The 21,110-nt window shown below is 41.1% G+C and overlaps 1 pseudogene across 1 annotated transcript; it reads right to left on the minus strand.

Moving 5' to 3' along the window:
* Positions 1–692: 692 nt before the first annotated feature.
* Positions 693–1,711, minus strand: LOC308497288 (annexin A2-like; annotated as a pseudogene). Its single transcript has one exon. The product of its transcript is annotated as an annexin A2-like (transcript).
* Positions 1,712–21,110: the final 19,399 nt, after the last annotated feature.

Here is a 21,110-nt window from a genome sequence, read left to right on the forward strand (position 1 = left end):
GTGACTGGGAGGTGGAACCCTGTGATAGGATTGGTACCTTTATCCGAAAAACCAGGAGAATCTTCTCTCTCTCTCTCTCTACATATATATATATATATATCTCCATCATCTGAGAATACCAGGAGAAGACAGCTGTCTGCAAACCAGAAAGAAGGTCTCACCAGACACTAACTCTTTCGGTGCCTTGATCTTGGACTTCTCAGACTTTCGAACTGTGAGAAATAAAATCTGTTGTTTAAGCCACCAAGTCTGTTATGGCAACCCAAACTGAATAAGATAACAAACTACTTTGTATGAGGATTCTTTGTGTATTTGTGTGTCCCCTTCACTGGACTATGAACGCAGGGGACAAAGACCATCTCTCTCTCTCTCTCTTTTTTTTGTTCTAAAGTAAAAATTCAGTTTATTCATCTGTTTATGACACAGTACACAAGAGGCAAAGTGTCTCACATCATAGATTTCTCTTCCAGCTCCGTGGAATGTTCTTTTCTTTGGCTAAAAGGAGAGACTACACAGGAAAGCCAGGCAATGCTTAGGCAAATGAAATAAGGGTGGGGAGGCCGGCTACGCTAACGTCATGCTCACAAGGCTGAGTACAGGGGCTGTTAGTGGCAAGCTGATTTTCTAGAATTGTTAGCTGGAAACACAGGAGCGCTGTTCCTGGACGCACGCTCGCTCGCACCATCGTGGGCTCAGTCATCGCTTCCACACAGGTAGAGCAGCCTTTCTGGTAGTCACCCTTGGTGTCTTGCTGGATGTAGTAGTAGAGGGACTTGCCGTACTTTCTCTTGAATTCAGACCTAATTTTCAACATGTCCACTTCACTGCGGGAGACCATGATTCTGATCAGGACCTTATCACGAGTCCCCTTGCCCTTCATAGAGTCGTACAGTCGGTCAGCAAAATACAGGGGCTTGTTCTGGATGCACTGGACCAGGTTCAGAAAAGCATTTTCCAGGTCTCCCTTGACTTCCTTCTTGATGCTCTCCAACATGTCATAAGGGCTGTAGCTCTTGTACCTTTCAAAGACTTTCTGGAGGTGACACACGCTCCGCTCAGTCATGACGTTGATCCACTTTGGAACATCAGTTGCTTTCCTCTTCACTCCGGCATCATAGAGATCCCGGGCATCTTGATCAATCAGTTCATAATCGATGACAGAGCCATCTCCTGCTCGTCTACCCTTTGCGAGGACAACCATCAGCTTGCGGAAGTCACCAGATGTATCGGAAACAATGTCCTTCTCCAGATCAGTCTTGTACATTTCCTTGTAGACTCTGTTAATTTCCTGCAGCTCCTGGTTGGTCCGTGAACAGATGCTGTCAATGAGAGAGTCCTCATCAGTCCCCAGCCCCTTCATGGAGGCTTTCAGCTCTGAAGCATCATACTGAGCAGGTGTTTTCAACAGGCGCCAAATCACCGTCTCCAGGTGGCCGGACAAGGCTGACTTCAGTGCTGACGGAAGTTCCTTTTTGGTCCTTCTCTGGTAGGCGAAGGCAATCTCCTGTCTCTGTTCATTGCTGCGGTTGGTCAAGATGTTGACGATGGTGACCTCATCCACACCTTTGGTCTTGATGGCTGTTTCAATGTTCAAAGCATCCCGGACGGCATCAAAGTTGGTGTAGGCTTTGAAGGACCCGTATGCACTTGCGGGTGTAGAGTGATCACCCTCCAAGCTGAGCTTGCACAGGATTTCGTGAACAGTAGACATTTTGCAAAAAGCTGGGCCGAGCGCCGAGACCTGCAAGCATCCCCAGATGCCAAGCCTCTCTCTCTCTTTTTTAAATCTTATGTTCTCAGAATACCTAGCACAGTGCTTCACACATGAAATCTTTAGATTTATTTGTTGGAATGCATCAACTTCAGCTCTGTCCAGGCATGGGTAATACATCCCTTAAAATGGATGGGTATGATGAAAAACTTCTGTTCAGAGAGGTTCTGCAACCTACCTAAGGTTTTACTTCACAGATATATCATGAAATAGATAACGTTATGACAATATAAGTTCATTTGCTGAAACCTTCCATGAGTCATCTCCTTCAGAACTAAAAGCAAAATGCTTTGCTTCATGAGGAAAGAGTAATTGTCCCCTATTGGATAATAACACCTGCGGAAAGGACCATATTTTTTTCTTTGCTTGGGCCACCAGGAAGCTCTGGGGCAAATTTGCAGCTCAATTATTGCATCTATATAAGATCTTTTTGTTTTGCACATCTCATCTTCATTTCTGCAACTGCTCTAATTTACGTTTCTCTGGCCCTGGTATTCAATTTTAAATTCATACATATATATATATATATATATATGTATATATATATATATATATATATATATATATATATATACATATATATATATGTATGAATTTAAAATAAATATATATATATATATATTCCTATGTTGCTTGTTGAACAAGATATTATTAATAAGCCAATTTGGCTCAAATAACACATTTTTTTCAAAGTGCTTGAGACAACAGTACTAAGTGATAGAACATAAGACTATCTGCTCGGCTCTTAGAATATGGAAAGCTTCGTTTTCCTAAAACATAATTCCTGCTCTAAAGATAGCACTAGTGCTGAGAGTTCTTTGCTTGGCTTCTGCCCTGACATGCAATGAATTATTTAACCTCGATAGATTCTCTTTTCCAATATGGGATTAGCATTGCTCACTGCTCAACTCCATTTGGATTAATGGGTTAACGTTTGAAATCATTTTGAATATAAATATCTCTGGGTCATGTCTGTCTTCATCGCGGTGCTGATCCTTGTCTTTGTGAAAGATGAGTGTGCGAAAAGACTTTCTGTTCTATGAAACCATTTCCCTTAGGAGTCTGCTGACATCACCAAAAAATAAGTGAAACAGCTACCAGCAAACAGGAATCTAATCTGGATATGTGAATGTGACTCAGAGACACGAAACAAGGGACATAGAAAGTGTTGGGGGCAAGAATCTAGGACTTGCAAGGGGCATGGGACCATCAAGATTTCCAGGAGAGATTACGGAAACATCTGCAAGGTCAGGACAGGAAGTCCTGGGCTGCTTCTCAGAGAGAGAAGTGCCTTCATTGGGACTGCTGTGACAGAGCTGAGATGCCTCATAACCCAGAGCCAGGGAGGCCGATTCAAGACCAAGGAGTAGACTCCAAGAAAGAGCAAGAGTCCATCAAGTCAACTTCTAGTCTTCCAGCTGCATAGAGGCGAGGACAAGCCTTGGGCTTTAGGACACAGTGAACTGTGTTAACCAGCCCAAGATGAAGCTCAACATTAATTGCATTACAATAAAGAATCTGTGTTCAGGAAAACTCTTGACTGCTCTTGCTTCTGTTCCAGCCCAGGCTTTGCCAGTCATGGCACTGCAAAGGGCTAATCAAAAGATAAAGCAAACAGGGTCGATGGCTGAGTTATAATCAAACAGTTGTGAAACTTTGCAATTTTGGTGCTTGGAAAATACAAGGTCTACAAAACATCAGCTGAATAACAGATAATTGGCCAGAAAAATACATCCAGGAGGAGCTTGGACTGCTTTGGGTATGAAAGGAATGTCTCCCTTCAGCTCCATGGGGGTGTGGTGAGGTAGGATGGGGTGGGAACTGGACTACCGGGGCCCCGCTTCAAGTCCTGCCAGCTTGGCAAGAAGCCTGCCGCTTCTGTGGGTTGGCTCACACAGCACACATCCGACCGTTCTTTGCTTGCTGCACGCCCTTTTACACTGTTCCCCAGAAAAGAGCTCCCTTTCAGCCTGACCATGTAGGATCCCCACCTTTGTGACGCTCATCCTTTCTATCAGTCCATCATTGTTCAACCGGACAGATGACCTCGCCTCCTCCCCGTCTACTTTAAATAATGAGAGAACATTTGCTTTCTGGAAATACAAGGCGGCATCCAAATTTAAAAAAGAAAAATAGGAGAGGAAAGCATGCAAACAAAACTCTTGGAATTGGGCTCCTGTGGTAACATACTGAATAAAGAAAACAGGAAAACAATCGCAATATTAAAAATAGATGACTTCCTGTGTGTAAATTCTTCCCTGACCTTGTTGATTGGAGTGTGGTCAACATTTTGCTGGCCGGCCACCTCCGGACTCCAGGAGAGTTCATACTAAAGGACAGTTCTGAGAGCTCAGAAAATCCCTCCTTTCTATTTTAAAAGCTTTTGTTTGTATATCTACCTATTGGCATTCAACCTTTTCTCACTGATCCTCAGTGCTTATCGGAGATTGATTGCTTACCCTTTGTTTCATTCCTATGTGTCTAAAGAGAATTTACCGAATACTGAGAATACCCTGGAGCAGAGATGGTACTTGTGTATAACACCATACACATTGATGATATCTGCATCCATTGCCAAAATAGCAGGACAGTAATAATGGAGAAAAGAACACATATCCTGCTGACAGAGCATTCATCCACTCAGTGAGTACTTAATGAGCACTTACCACAGGCTCTATGCACTGGTGAGCTTGGAAAATACAAGGTCTACAAAACATCAGCTGAATAACAGATAATTGGCCCGAAAAATACATCCAGGAGGAGCTTGGACTGCTTTGGGTATGAAAGGAATGTCTTCCTTCAGCTCCATGGGGGTGTGGTGCATAAGATGAACAATAAACAATAAGCATAGTAAATAAATAAATTACACAGTGCCTTATCAGATATATAAATAGAAGAAAAGGAAAGTAGGGTCAGGGGGACTGGGCAGGGGGCTGTTATTAACTAAGACAGAGCGGGCCTTGGGAAGAAGGTAACATAGAAGCAAAGACTTGAAGTGGAGCAAGTAGGTAGGCTTTTTCTCAAGAAAATGTCCAAGCTGACAGAGCAGCCCGAGCAAAGGTCCTGTGGCAGGACCATTGGGATTAGTCCACAGTAAGACGTGGCTTCCCTCTTTTCCTCTTGGGAGGGCGGGCTCAGACAAGACAGTCACTTTCCACAGGCAGCAGAGGGGATGGCTTTGAGGCAGCAGGAGCAATGGTGAAAATGGTTTCCACAGGGGCAGCTCTTTAGAATTGGAGCGGGCACTGGTGAAAAGGAGAGGTAAAATGTTTTCAAAAAGGAGCACATTCCAAAATTTCACTCCCTGAGTGGAGGGTAAGAACTGGAATCTAAAGGGCACACCCAAAACAAATCAGCAGGAGAAAAGGAGCCCTGTCCTCGTGTTTTCATTCCCCACACAGTGACGAGTATGGCTTAGTGCCTTCTGAAGCACTCGTGGAATTTGGCCTGGGATCACAGAATTTTAGGACTGAATTGTTCCTTCCTGGCCATGGTTGTTCCCTCCTAATCCCCTTTTCTGCATCACCCTGGGCCCTGGAATTCTCTTAACCTTGTTCTGTTCAGGGCCACTTTTGAAATTAGATCTAGCCGAAGGGTTGAACAGTCCCTCTCGATACTGCCCTCTTCCTCTCTTCACCAAAGCAGATTAATTTACTCTAATCCAGGGTCCTGGGGGGAATTCACACCCATAGTTAAAGAGGCATGGCAGTGGCCAGGGCCTGGGAACTCAGGTATTTATCACAAAGAATTTGATTTTCTCTCATAGCCGTTAGGGTTTTAGTATGAAAGAGAAAGGTGGACCTACAAGCATGTATATTTAAAACCCTTCCAGCTACCCATTGTTCTCGAGAGAAAGTCAATACTCCCTTAACAAGCAGCATGTCTATAACCTATCTTTCTGAGTCTTCCTCCTCGTTAACTGAGTGCTGGCATTTCTCTGAGGGCCTGCTTTCTCCTGCCTCCAGGCGTATGTACCTGCTGCCCTGGAAGACTCTTCCAGACCCCTCTTCACCTAGCTAACGTCTAGAAAATCCTCAGGGAAGGATTTTCTACCTACCACCTGCACCCTGGCCTCCTTGCCCAGTAGGTCGTGCCGCTGTCCTTCCAGAACTCAGCATTTCACCTGGCATAGAGTAAGTGCTCAATAAATATCGATGTTTTATAAATTCATTTGAACAGAAAAAGAAGCTAAGAGCAATGTGATTTTTTTTTTTTTAGTTGAGGTTCAGGAGATCAAAAGTCCCTACCACAAAGAGAAGGATAGGCGAATCCAAGACAGTGAAGCCTGTTGGTTCTGAAATGCTCTTGCTTAAGGCACCATTCAGGCCAGGTCAACCAGGCCAATCTTCTGAGAAGGCGATGGACATTTGTTCTAGGGCATTCATCATCTTAGTGTGGAAGTCATATTGTTAGCCATGTTAGCTGAGACTGAGCTGGGTGCCCCCAGGCAGAGGGGGTAACAGGAAAGCTGAGCACATCCAGCTTCAAGAGTAAAAAAAAACCTAAATTACAACAACATAATTCCAACTTTCTGCTCTGTCTTGATGCATTGTGAGTGACCTTGGGCAAGTCACTTAACTTTTTTTTTAAATTTTTTTTTAAATTTATTAGTTTCAGGTGTACAAGACAAGGTAATACTTAGACGTTCATCATTTATATCCCTCACACTGTGAACCCCCCTCCCCCCATCCACTATCCCTCCGACCTCACATTGAACCATCACATTATATATATAAAATTATAGTTGGCATTCATTAATGTTTAGCTTCTGGTGTACAATGCCATGATCAGGTATCCACAGTATCCCTGAGGTGGTCTCCCAAATAGGACGCATGTCCATCGGATACCCAACAAAATCTTTACAACATTATTGAATACGTTCCCCAAATTAATTTTCAAAAAAGTCACTTAACTTTTTGAATTATACTGGCATTGTCCAAAACAAATAAACATGGGAACATTGGCAATAAAAGGATATTAGCCAAGTTTACGTATGACCAAAGGTCCCACACAATGGTAGTGTTAGTAATGATCACCGATGCTATCCCCAGCTGTTCCCCAGTAAGATTTTTATTAGTCCCACTGCTGTTTCCTGATTCGTTTCCATTCAGGAAGCTTTGCAATAATGGTTAGCAGAGGGGCACATTGCAAAAATAAAAATTCTCACTCTTTTAACTTTTCCAACCACTTTAATCCTACTGCCCATCCTTCCTTTCCCCAGCTTCAGCTGGAGTCCTGCCATTTCTGTGATCAATCATGCACTGGAGAGAACCTTACTCGTGGCAGGGAGGGGAGGGTGGGGGCAGGAGGAATTCTGGCCCAGCATGTCTGTTGAGTGTGATGTCCTTTTGTGGTGCCCTCAAAAACAGAAGTGAGGAAACAGGCCATCATTTATCATATGGCTTTCGAATAGATGCTGATAATGCAAAACAGCCAGGCTGCTCTTGAGGTCGCTCCAGTGAAGTACCGAGTCAGCTGCTGGGGGCCAAGCTGGAAAGGGAGTTTCCCTGTGTGACTTGCCCTTCGCCAGGGATCTCCCTGCGGTAACAACTGCCCACTCCCGAAGGAGCCTGCCATTGTCCTCTGCAAGGCACACAGCCTCCTGTTCTACCTAGGTTGACAGTTTGGAGCCTCTAGGGGGAGCTGAAGACTTCTCCCCATTCTAGTCACTCGCACCCCCAGTCCTCCCCAAGCCAGGCACACTATTGGATGCAAGGGCTAGAGGGTGGAGCTTTTGGTGTGATGGCGTCCGCTGGCCCTTGAACCAATCACGGTGGCAGAGGAAATGTAGCCTTCTGGTTGGCCAGGCCTAGGTCACCTGCCCACTCTTGATTGGGGAGGAAACCACCTCAGCCACGTCCACACCACAGGGAAGGATGTTTCCCGAGTGAAGGGAAGGGAACTGCAAGGGCACTATAGTGAGCCCTGGAATGACATCTCCCATTTCTCTGCTTTCCCATCCCTTTGCCTAAAGGAAGCTTCAGTTTTCTGACAAGAAAATACTTGAATCCACAAATGAACACATGATACAAGTCACGCAAAGGTGGAGCTCCGTGAAATCACTTTTTTGAAAGGCACCTTTTCCTCCCAGGTACCACCTAAGAAGATGCCAAGCCAAGAAAATGGCATAGCTAAAATAAAGTAGACTGGTCCGTCCTCTCAAACCCAGCTACATTCTCTCCTTCTGACCTTTGCTGTTCTTTTCAATGTCACAATGGCCTCCATGTTGCTACGTCCAGGGCTTATTTCTCAGCTCTCATCAGACTTGCCCTATTACCAGCATTTGATCCAGTTGATAACTTTCTTCTCCTCAAAATCCTTTCTTTCCTCCTACCTCACTGGCCATTCCTTTTCGGATTCTTTTGCTGGTTCTCCTTCCAATACTTGACAGTTCAGTGTCCAGGGATCAGTACCTGCAGCTGCACCTCCTCTTTTCTACCTATGCGCACTCCTTAGGTGGTCTTATCCAGTTTATGGTTTTAATACTATTCATGTGCTATGACTCCAACACCTGTGTGTCTAGCCCTTGCTGACCCCCGGAGCTTATATTTCTACTTGAATATCTAACAGACATCTGCAACTTATCTAAAATTGAGCCCCGACAGACCTCCTTGCACTACTACCCAAAACAAAATAGTTCCTCCAGTAATCCAGTCACTCAAGCAACTCTATCATGCGTTTCTTGACTTCTCTCTCTCTCATTTATACTCCACGTCTTGTCTATCAGAAAATTCTGTAGGCTCTCCCAAAAAAATACATTCTAAATTGAATACAGTCTCCACGGCTACCACGCCACACCTACCCACCCTCATCCTCATAGCCCATTCTCAACATGCCTGCCACACTGACCCAAATAAAATACTACTCAAATCATGTCATTCTGCCTCTCCAAAACCACAGTGGCCTCAGCGTAAAAGGTAAGTCTTTATTATGATGTATGTGGGCCTATGAGATCTGCCTTTCACTTACCTCACTCACTGTATCTCCTATTAATCACACCTTTGCTCCTTCTACTCTGGCCACTTGACCTCCTTTCCTCAAGTATTCCAGGTATGCTTCCACCTCAGGGCCTTTGCACTTACTCTTTCCTCTTCCTGGAAAGCTCTTCCTCTAAACATCCATATGGTTTCCTTCTCAACTCCTTTCAGAGTTTTGTCTATTGACTAATAGACACCTTCTTAGAGAGGTTTTCTCTGGAAATCCTGTCGGAAAATCAACACCCTCACTGTTCTTGCTCCCTCTCCTTTTAATTTTTTCTCCCTCCCTTTTATCACTAACATTCATATATTATTTTTTTAAAAACTTATATCAGGAGAATGGGCTTCCCCCCCCCCCAAACTATTGTCTATGTCCATGAGTTTTTGTTCTTTCAGTTATTTGTCTTGTTCTTTTGTTCTTTTTGGTTTATATACCACATATCAGTGAAATCATAGGGTTCTCTACATTTTCTGTCTGACTTATTTCGCTTAGCATTATACTCTCAAGATCCATCCATGTTGTCACAAATGGTCCTATTTCATCTTTTCTTACCGCTGAATAGTATTCCATTGTGTATATATACCACAACTTCTTTATCCATTCATCTATTGAAGGACATTTTGGTTGTTTTCATGTCTTGGCCACCGTAAACAAAGCTGCAATGAACATTGGAGCACACGTGTCTTTATGTATAGTTGTTTTCAGGTTTTTTAGGTAGATACCCAGGAGAGGGATTGCTGGGTCATATGGTAATTCTATTCGTAATTTCTTGAGGAACCTCCACACAGCCTTCCATAGTGGCTGCACTAGTCTGCGTTGAGAATGGGCTTTCTTTAGGTTTGTTGAAGGAAGATTCTTACTAAAAATTCTTAATAAGATTCTTAAAAGTCTGTGTCATGGTCCAGAAACTTAGTACACAAATGTGAGCATTTAAATAATTCACGTTTTTCAAATTGACATACATTTTATTTGTGTCAGGTGTACAACATAATGATTCTATATTTGTATACATTGTGAAATGATCACCACTATAAGTCTAGTTAACATATGTTGCCATACATAGTTACAAAGATTCTTTTTCTTGTGATAAGAACTTTTAAGATCTACTCTCTTAGCAACTTTCAAATATGCAATACATTCAAAATATTCATATGTTCTTTTTACTTATTTTTATCTTGTGCATTACGTCTTCTCCCACTAGTTTGTTAGCTCCATGAGGACAGGACTACTTTTATTTATTTTGAGCATTAATATCTTTTTAAGACCTACAATAGTGCTTTTACATGAAAAAGGAAAGTAAACAAACTAGCATAATTGTACAACTAAGATTTGAATCCCTTGAAGCCCATGCTCTATATTTGGGCTTGACTTCTAATTAAATTCAGACATCAATGAGGATGGGTTTCCAAGTCTTGATCTAGAAGAAGCCAGAAAGATTTTCTACTCATGTCATTTACTAGCTCAAAAGTTTTCAGTAGCTTCCCATTGCCTTAAGGATTCAAGCTCATCCCTTCATCATTTGTACCTTTCCTGCGTCAGCACTACATTTGCCTTCTCCAGCCAAACTGCTCTATCCCCTATTTCCCCAAAGTGCTTTGAACTTATCTTCCTCCATATTCTTTCTCTTTTCTTTTTATCATCTGAAATACGCTCCTTCATCTCCTCCATTCATCTATGCAAACCTATCTCATCTTTTATAACCTTTCTTTTTGTATCTGCTGAAATCCAACACATTCTTTCACCTCACATGATGCCTTCTTTATAAAGTCTACCCTGAATAATCCAGATGAAGTGAAATGCTCCCTAGCTAGTAATTTTATAGTACATTTTTCTAATCTTATTTCAGCTTGTTTCACAGTACCGTAGTGAAGTAGTAGAGTAAGGGTCCATAGCACAGAGTCCGGAGCCTCTAGATTCTGCCACTAACTGGTTGTATGACCTTGGGCAAGTAATATAACCTCTCTGTGCCTCAGTTTCTTTCTCTGTAAAATAAGGACAAAAATTTTATCATATAGCGTTTTATGAGGATTAAATGCATTAATATGTGAAATACTTGGAAGTGTCTCTACTCTGTTTGCTATTATTGTGATGGTGGTGGTGGTGGTGGTGGTTAGTGATCCATTTCAGTCCACTTTATTTTGGAGGGTGAAATGTAACAGCTGGGTTTCTTTCCAGTTGCTTAAAATACATGCCTTAATTTTTATTAAGTAATGAGTGTATCACTTTTCTCACTTTTTTTTCATTTTGAAGATACAGGTAAATTAAATCTATTATGGTAAATTCTTTGTACTATAAACAATTTCATTGTGGGTTTTTTTGTGCATGTATAATGTACAACCATAATGCAAGTGTGACATTGACTTGAATGGAATTCAACTCCCATTTATTGACTTAACCCAATAGGCAGAACAGGAAGATGAAGACACAGTCCTGCCCAGAACCAAACCACTATCTATTCAGAAAGATCAACATATGCACACTTCACTTCCCAGTATCTGCTACAGTGGTACCTCGGTTTTCGAACGTAATCTGTTCCGGAAGACCGTTCGAGTTCGGAAACGTTCGAGAACCGAGGCACGGTTTCCCCATAGAAAGTAATGCAAAATGGATTAATCCGTTCCAGACCCTTAACATCAACCCCTAAAACTGCAAATTTAGCATGAGTTTTACTGTCTAATGATACCATAGATCCATAAAATTTACGGCGTTCGTAAACCAAAATGTTCGTCAATGGAGACGTTTAAAAATCGAGGTACTACTGTATGTGCTATATACTATATGGTTCTATTTATATCTTATGGTTTCAGCTTTCCTCCGTCTCCTAAAATATTTTTTATAATTTTGAATCCAGGATACATTCATTCATTTGAACCATTTTCTTGTTTCAATGTGGGAAAACACAACATTAACTGTAGTTTATTACTGTCTACTTAATGGAATTGTTTCTGAAACCTCGCCCATTAGCCTTTAACCCTGAGGCCTGTGCATAGCTTCCGTATTCGTTAAATTATTAACTCACTTATCAGAGGTATTTATGAGTTCTTGGCTCAGCCTGAATCTGCCTGGTCGAGTCCAGAAACTGGGGAGGTTCCAGAATGATCTCCCCAGCTTTCTTCTGAGACACACCAGTGGCTGCCCTTTTGCCTTCCCTCTCGTCGTCATCCCCACATGCTATTCTCCCACCTCACTTCACTTCCTTCTCCAGGAAGTACCATTGCATCTGGTCCCCACTGTGATTATTTAACTTTGCCATTACAGCTGTTTAATCAGGTATGCAGGTGAAAAGATGAAAAATGAAGGGTAGATGTTTCTAAATATTTATTCAGAAAACAAATTCAGCAAAGCAGTGCAGCCTGCAGCCTCTTGTTTTCCCCAGGGGGCCTTAACAGCAACATCTCGTGTTCAACTGCAGCCTAAGACACTCTGTACTTGAAGGTGCTTCCTGGAACTACAGCTTAATACCCATGGAGTGAATTGTTTTTTCATGCCTCATAGTGTCCTCACCCTCCACTCTGGATAAACAGGCTCAGAAGTGGTTTATGTGCCAAGTTGTTTTCCTTCTGAAAGATGATCCTTAAAGTAACTTCAAATACAAAAGGGCAACTCTAGAGATTAAAAAAACAACAAAAAAAAGGAAGCCATGATTATGTTAATAAGCCTTTCGGTAATCCAAGGTGCTATTCATGAAAGTCGCAAAATAATCTCCCACTAGTTACTGATTGTAAAGTATTTAGAACAATATGACTTATAAGGAAAGATGCCTGTGAGGGGAGTACCTTGGGTCATTTTCCTGAAGGAAGGTGAGATGATATAAAGTACTCTAACGTCTGATATGGGCCACTTTAGGATTTAAAACACTGGGTATTTAACTCTAGAAAGGGACAGAAAGTTATGAGAAAGGTTATGACAATGGCTCATTTTACAGAAAAATCAACAAAGCTGACCAAGAAAGAATGGTTATTCCATATTGTTGTGGAAATACTCCCGTTGTGCGGGGTGTCCGGCGGGGCGGCCTGCGGGGTCTCTGGTCCTGCTCCCCACATAAGAACACAGGACATGGTGAGGCCAAAAAGGAACACCCACGGAGCCATAGGTAGGGGAGTCATACCACTATGGTCTCACTGGAGGCTGGGTTTACACGACGTGCGACCTGCTGTCCGCTTTGCTGCCAACTGACCGACTCTCCTGGACTCTCCTTACTCTCCTTCAGTCTCCTCCTTCACTCTCCTCGGCTCCCCTCTGTAGCCAAGGCAGTTATATCAGTGACCAATGGCTTAATGGCTACAGCTGACGGCCATCCACTATCTGAGCCAGCACCTCTCCACATGAGGCCGAGAGCCTGGAAACTGCTTTCTGGGGCTCTGTCCCCACAACTCCAATACATAGGCTTCACCATTAAAGTATCTTTGTTGTCCAAGTTCAAGGACTGTGGGTCAGCTTTCCAAAATGTGCTAAATACCCTTGATCGTAGGCCAAAAATGATCAAGGGAAGGATCTACACAGTTTAAGAATCTGGCTTGGATAAGATGGATAGCAAATTATAAGAACCACTAAAACTCATCTCATGAAGTTTGGAAGTCTACTTTTCCCAGTGAGGTCAAACTATGACCACAAACGCTTTGGTGGACAGAGCCCTATTTTCAGCAGATATCTGAACACTCCAATAAAATGGTTACACCATTTACAAAAGATTAAAGGAATTCACATAATTCCCCAGGCCAAAGACTACTGATGGGATATGAAGTTCAATCAATGACCAAACACAGTGGGTAAATACAACAGAAATTTCAGATCACAAAGAGATGAATGAGTGAGAGGAAAACTTAATTGGCAGAAAGAGAAACAGAAGTAACAACAATCTTCATCCATGGTGCTCAGAAAAACAAAGCATGTCAGACAAGATTGAACTATCACAGGATTTAACTGCATTTTCCAAGGGCCACATACAACAGAGTAGAGGACCCATCTGTTTTGAAGAATGGTTTTCTGGAACTTCAAAATGAAAAAGCCCATCAGCTACACTCCCGAAAAGAAACTAGAACCAACACTCTTTAAAATGAGGGTCATGTTCTTGGACCTCAATGAAGGGTACTGAAGCCTTTGCCAGAAGGTGGCTCAAAGGTGCTCTTTTGTGTGTGTGGGAAAACAAAGTATCTGAATGAGATTCTAACATTAAAGCATAAAATTGCTTATCAATTAAAATAAAGAAAGAAGGAAAAGCAGCTGTGTCAAATGTTGTTATATTACCTTATTTAATCTTCTCAGCAACATACGAGGTTATAAAGAAAGAAACAGAGGGTCAGAGAAACAAAGTAGTTTTACCAGTTTCACCTGGTGAGTAAGTTTCTACCCAGAATTTACATCTAGAATGAAAAGTTTCTTTAGTCCCTCTTATTTCCACAACATGTTAGTTCCATTTGGGACAGTGATCTCTGTGTAGATTAAAGAGGAGAAGGAACAAGATAATGCTTTGAAGAGTTAAGTATGAGACCTTTGTCCTTCCTATCTGTGGTTTCTTTAAGATGCAAAATATATATTACATCAAGTTACCAATTTAATTACAATGTAAAGCCCTAAGTTTAAGGTCCTTCGTGATTTTCCCCCTACAATTTTCCCACCAAAATTGGAATCATTGGCTCATTTACACTCCCCATAAATCTGACTCAAAAAACAGCATGGAGAGATAATATGCACTGGGGCTCGGGAAGTAGACAGTGAATAGCAGAATTATGTTTTCTCAAAATAGGAAAGCTAAATAATGCATATGTGATACGTCAAAGAGGAAACAAAGGATGGCTTGCTATTAGAAACGAGCAACAACATGGGGAATGGAGAATACGGAACTTCAGCAACTCTCTTAATGACATCTGTTCTCCTGTGTTCCATGTTCCAACTAATGAAAAAATAATCAAAGAGAAGAGCTCTGGAATGAAAAGAGCTTTATTAGGAATGTATGCACTGAATGTAATCTGTGTAAGAGGCATGACTGAACAAATACCAGGGGAGACTTAGAACAAGCCTGATGATTTGATAAAGAATCAATGGAAACTCAGCAAGAAGGTGAACACCGACAGATAAAAACAGCCTACCAAAGAATCTGGGGAAAGTTTTTACTAACTGTAAGGTGAATGGAAGTGTATTGAGAAACAAAAATGATAGTTTGCCGGTGCTTTTCCTCATGAAACATCCCTAGCAACCTTAGAGAAGGTAGAAATACATGTAGATTCCTTTTTTTTTTTTTTTTTTTTGGTCAGAGACACAGACTTTAAGTAGAACTTAATATGTGGGTGGTTATCTTTTGAGATGGAGAGAGAACTGCTTTTCACCTCACCCCACCCCCAAGTTCTAATCTATTAGGAGACTAGTAACCTTCCTAAAACAGCACGGGGTGTGTGTGTGTGTGTGTGGGGGGGGGGGGTAAATGCATCCTAATAAGGCCAGTTCATCATAAATAGAGTAATAAGCAGAGTAATAAAGGTGTGAGCGGAACACAAAAGAGTTCAAGCTATGAATTATGGTCCTTGTAATAAGAAGAAGAGAAAAGAAGGAAAACATTTTTTATAGCACATTATATGTCAGTCAAGAATCCAAGTGTTTTTTATGTATTAATTAATGTTTAAAACAACCCTGTATTAATTAGAATAGCATAAGCTATATTGTAGTAAAGATAAATAACTCCAAAATTTTCATAGTTAACACAAGTTTATTTCTTGTTCATGCAAAGTTTGATGTAGGTAATCACTCCTCCACTTGGTAACTCAGGAATTCAGGATCCCTGCATCTTATGATACCATCCTAAAGCACTATGGTAGAGAAGGAGAGAGATGCAGAAGGCAAACCAGCTCTTACCTGCCTTGCAATGACACATGACACTTTTGCACTCAGTCCATTGGCCAAAACTGGTCACTGGGCTCCAATCACAGCAAGGAAGGCTGGGAAATGTTGAGGACCTCAAGCATATCCCAGTAAACACTGTCTCTTACGCAACCCTCATGAGGAAAGCAATAGCATAATCCCCATGATTTTTACAATGATGAGAAACTAGCAGAAAGAAAAAAAAACCCAATTTACCCAAATTCACACTGTTAGTAAGTGGTAGATCTGCTATTTTAACCAGACAATCTGGTTCCAGAATCCATGCTGCTGAAAATTATACTACAGAGGGTGCCAAAAAAAGTATACACATTTTAAGAAAGAAAAAAGCTGTATTAAAATTGTAATACTCAATATAAACATATATTGATAACAAAAGTCACATTTGACTCCTGCAATTACAAGAGGTGTTCAAAGTGGTTACCATCAGTGTAATTTTAATACAGCTTTTTTCCTTTCTTAAAATGTGTATACATTTTTTTTGCACCTTCTATATATTACCTTTAAAAAGTAACACAAATACCAATGATTTTATTAATGATTTCTACCATAGAAAGAAACTGTGTGTGGAGATAGAAAATTCTCTCTTGGAACCCCAGAGCCAAGGTACATGAGCACCAGCTGGACACTGGGAATTAGGCAGTAAAATGTATAATCACATTTCTGTAGACTTGAGAAGAGACTCAACAAGAAGGCTAGAGGTCAGCAAGGACAATCAAGGGAAATTCCTCTATCCTGCTTATTGGCAAACATCTAGTCTAGTCTACTAAATAGCATGAAAAAAATAAACTTGAAACAGATGGGAAAAGTATTGCAAATTGAAGATAAAGGGAACCGGATATTGACAATACAAGTGTGTAGTCTCACGAGCAGGGGTGAGCAAACCTTCTGTTAAGGTCCAGATGATAAATATTGTAGGTTTTACAGACCATAGTGCTTCTATCATAACTACCCAATTCTGCAGAAAGGCACAAAACCAGCACAGACAACATAAATGAAAGGGAGTGGCTGTGCTCAAATGAATTTCTATTTACAAAAGCAGACTGTGAAAATGCCAAATTCTAGCCACTAGACCTCCAAGGATTTCCACGCAACCAAGCAATCCCTCTTCTGGGTATCTTCCCCAAAAATCTGTAAACATTGATCTGAAAAGATATGTGTACCCCTGTGTTTATTGCAGTATTATTCACAGTGGCCAAGACACAGAAATGACCAGTGTCCTTCAACAGATGATTGGATAAAGAAGATGTTGTACATGTACACAATGGAACACTATTCTGCCATAAGAAAAGATGAAATACTACCATTTGCAACAACATGGATGGATCCTGAGATTATTATGCTAAGTGAAATAAGTCAGACAGAAAAAGTCGAGAACCAATGACTTTACTCGTATATGTGATATAAAACTGAAAGCAACAAACAAAAAAACAAACAAAACCTCATAGACACAGACAACAGTTTAGTGGTTACCAGAGGGTAAGGGGGTGGGGGTGGTAGAAGAGGATTAAGGGGGTCAAATATATGGTGATGGAAGGAGAACTGACTCTGGGTGGTGAACACAGAATGCTATATATAGATGATGTGTTATAGAAATGTATACTTGAAACCGATATAATTTTACTAACCAGTGTTAACCCCAATAAATTTAATAATAATTTAGAAAGCCTAAGATCCAAAGAACAACTCCAAAAAATAAAAAAACAAAAACAAAAAAACCAGACTGTGTACCAGATTTGACCCAGGGGCTGTAGTTTGCTCTAAAGAAAAGAAAATTAGGAAACATAAATGATCAATAAACTTTTGAAAAATATTCAATTTGGTTGGAATCCAAGAATTACAAATCTAAACATTGATGTGATTATTGATAATAAACTGACAAATATTTTTAAGAATTTATGTTAGAAGAGGTTAAATGGGATAATTTTATGTTTCTGATAAGAATGTGTATGTCTTGAATATAATGTAGCTTGAAATTAACTCAATGTAGAAAATTATATATATGAAATATACACATGCATATTATGTCCCATGAAATAAGTCAGACAGAGAAAGACAAATACTGTATGATTTTACTTACGTGTGGAAACAAAGCTGAACTCATAGGAACAGAGAGTAGAATACTGGTTACCAGGTGCTGGGGAGGGTGCAGGAAACAGGGAGATATTGGTCAGAGAATATAAACCTCCTGTTATAAGACAAAGAAGTCCTGGGGATTGGATGTGCACATAGTGACTATAGCTAACAATACTGTATTACATACTTGGAAGTTGCTAAAAGAATAGAACTTAAAAACTTTCCCCACAAGAAAGGTAAATATGTGAGGTGATGAAGGTATTAACTAACCTTATCATGGTAATCATTTAGCAATATATGCTTGTATCAAATCACCATGCTGTACACTTTAAACTTATACAATGTTATATATCAATTATATCTCAGTTAAGCTGGAAAAAATATATACATGCATATATAGGTACCAATTTTGCAAACAATGTGTTTAAGACTGCATAAAATTTTATTAAAAATTTATAAATACGAAAGGAAACTCAAGGGCTTTGAGTCATAGTGGATTTGAATTCTCTGCTACATTCTAGCTGATGATCTTGGCCAAATCACTTTATACCCCTGACCTTCAATTCTTTTCATTAAAAAACTGGATATAGTCATATCTACTTCACGTGATTTTTTTCAGGATTAAATGAGTTCATATACATACAAAGCATCTATTTCTTGCACATATTAGGTTCTCAATAAATATGAGTCACACTTTGAGGAAGGGATACAAATTTCAGATTACACGGAAAATGCTGAGAGATCGGGAGACTGGGGAACAATCATTCTAACAGATTTGAAAGTTGAAGAGACGGACTATGAGGGGATTTTTGTTTTGTATGTGGTGTTGGGGGGGTGATGGTTAGGAACAAGAGAGGGAGAAGAGAGAGAGAGACAGAGAGAGAGAGAGAGAGATTGACTCTTGTTTTGGATGTTTCTGTGAATAGTGGATTACGGATGACTTTCCTAGTCAGGATTCCAGGTGACTGTAAAACAGGTTTAGTCAGGCATTGGGAGAACTGGGATGCAGGAAGAAAGTTCCTTTTCTGAACAGAGGGGCTGAAAGAAAAACCTTCTTTTAGAGGGAAGTCAGCACGGAGGCACTCAGAGATTAAGGTCCAGGGCCGAAGTGGGCACTCAGGACAACATGAAGCTCAGACCAGCGTGTCTGTGCCTGATGAGCTGGCGCACCTTGCAAGGAAGGTCAGACGGGGCATCCCAGATCCCACCTTTGTGACTTGTGACCTGAGTCCACATTGCAGCAAAGCTCCTTGACAAACTACTGGGGGTGAAGAAGCATTTAGGGAGGTGATGGAAGAGGAAAGGATATGAGGAGAAAGGAATACTACAGAGAAGTAATGAAGAAAGGATTTGCTTCTCACAGTGGGCTCTTCAGAGCAGAAAAACCCTCTGCATCCCTGTGAAGGTCACCAAGGGATCTTCCTGAGATGACAAAGCCCTGTACAAGACACCAGAGAGGCACCAATAGCAGTTGGACAAACAGTTTCTCAACTATCTCCTGCTCTTCTCACCTCCAAGGACAGCACGAAGAGAATCTTCACACCAAAAGCGCTTTGCAAATGTTCACGCTTGTGTCTTCCTAACATTCCCCCCACCATCCTACATCCCACTGAACACACAGGAGCACGTACATTTGCACGCACACATCTGCCCTTTTGGCTAACTCCTTCTTTACATCTTTCTTTCTCAGCCTTGGCGTCCCTTTCTCTGCTCTTCTTCTAGAACCTTACTCTAAAACCTATGTGGCACTCGCTGCTCTGCGGGGGCGTTGCCTGTGCACTTGTCTGCCTCACCCTCTAGATTGTGGTGAGCAATTTGAGGACAGAGACACTGTCTCATGGTCATTGTTGCTCGGGCTCCTAGCACAGCGTCCAGCACACGAATGCAGCTGGGCTCTTCTTATGGTCACTTGTCAACATGTCTCCTTCACCACCACCCCCAACACAGTTTCCCTTGGTGCTTTAAGGACCTAACTTCTGACACATGGGACACAGTGATCTCATGAATCATGGAGTGAGAAGCAAAGAGGAGCTGCAAGCAGTAGAGACCTGGTATACAATAAGGAACGATGGGCTCAGGCTGTGGTCACAGAGAGGACCACGGTTGCAAAACAATTACATAACTTCTGCCCATCTCATCTTCTGCCAGTCCATCCTTGGTTTCACATTTCAGGCAATATTGTAAAATGTTGACCAAAGACTGGGTAAAGATGAGTGTAGAAAATCAGTCTACCAATCTCCAATTTGACTTGTTCTCCATACAATTTGGAACATAATTTTATAGTCTGGCTTCTTGACTATTCTTGGTAGAATTGAGTCCTTGATGCCCTGTCAGGTAAGGCAATGGGAACAACAACTACTATTTATTGAGCACTTATTTTAAGCCATGTCCCCTGCTACGTGTTTTACATACATTATTCACTCAGTCCTCACAAGAAACCTGTGAGACAAATGTTGTTAGGAACATTATTGTCCCAATTTGCAAATGAAGAAAATAGTGGAGTTTGAGTAACTTGCCCAAGGTCACAAATATTATAGTCAGGCTTTGAAACAAGTTTTTCTACCCTGTCCAAACTGTAATGCCAAGAATCATGGATATAAGGGACTCACTAGAGATCACTCAACAAAAATTTAGTTAGGAAAGACCTCAATCTCAAATTATATGTTCAACTTTGATGGAAAGTCACTTATCTAAGAGACCAGAAATTCAGCTGGACTACTGATAAGTATGCAGCTTGGAAGAGTCTTAGGTTTCGGTGGCAGCAATCACAGACCTCAAAAGCATGTTGGAAGTTGACCCCAATTAACACCACTGGGCATACTTAATTTAGCTCTAATATCATGTAACTGCTACAACATCCTTAAAGCTCCAGATTCTGTTTTCCAGAGTTATTGATGACAGTTTTGTTTTCAGAACAAACAGCTAGAGTGGGATAAGGATTCCCAGTGGACATTTAGTCTCTAGCAGTACCTATGACCCATATTTTAATCCCTAGAAATAAACACAGCCCACTTGCCAAAAGGTTTGCCCATCACATTTGTTCAGACAAAGGTAAACTCAATTAGGTATAACCAACAAAGTGAAGAAAGTTGCTGAGTAGAGGAAAATTCCAAACCATTAAAAAGGCAGCAAGACAAATCTACTTTTCTGGGGGTTTAAGAGTGCCTAAGGTAACTGGATTAACTGTGACATCTGTGCTTAGATTCAAATCTTTGGTGGAAGAAAAGCCTATAGCTCAATTTTGCAAGGCCCAGCATGGAACCTTTGGTCAGTAGGGAAGTGGGGGTCTGAGAAAATTAGATTAGAGCTCCTGATATGATATAAGGACTGGAATGATCAAGAGCCAAAAGCAATTATAAGCAATTGTACCAGACGAGTCTTTCCCCTGTGCAATGTTTCAATTCCATTAAAG

Source organism: Rhinolophus hipposideros (genome assembly GCF_964194185.1).
Source record: "Rhinolophus hipposideros genome assembly, chromosome: 1".
In the NCBI taxonomy this organism is placed as follows: Eukaryota; Metazoa; Chordata; class Mammalia; order Chiroptera; family Rhinolophidae; genus Rhinolophus; species Rhinolophus hipposideros.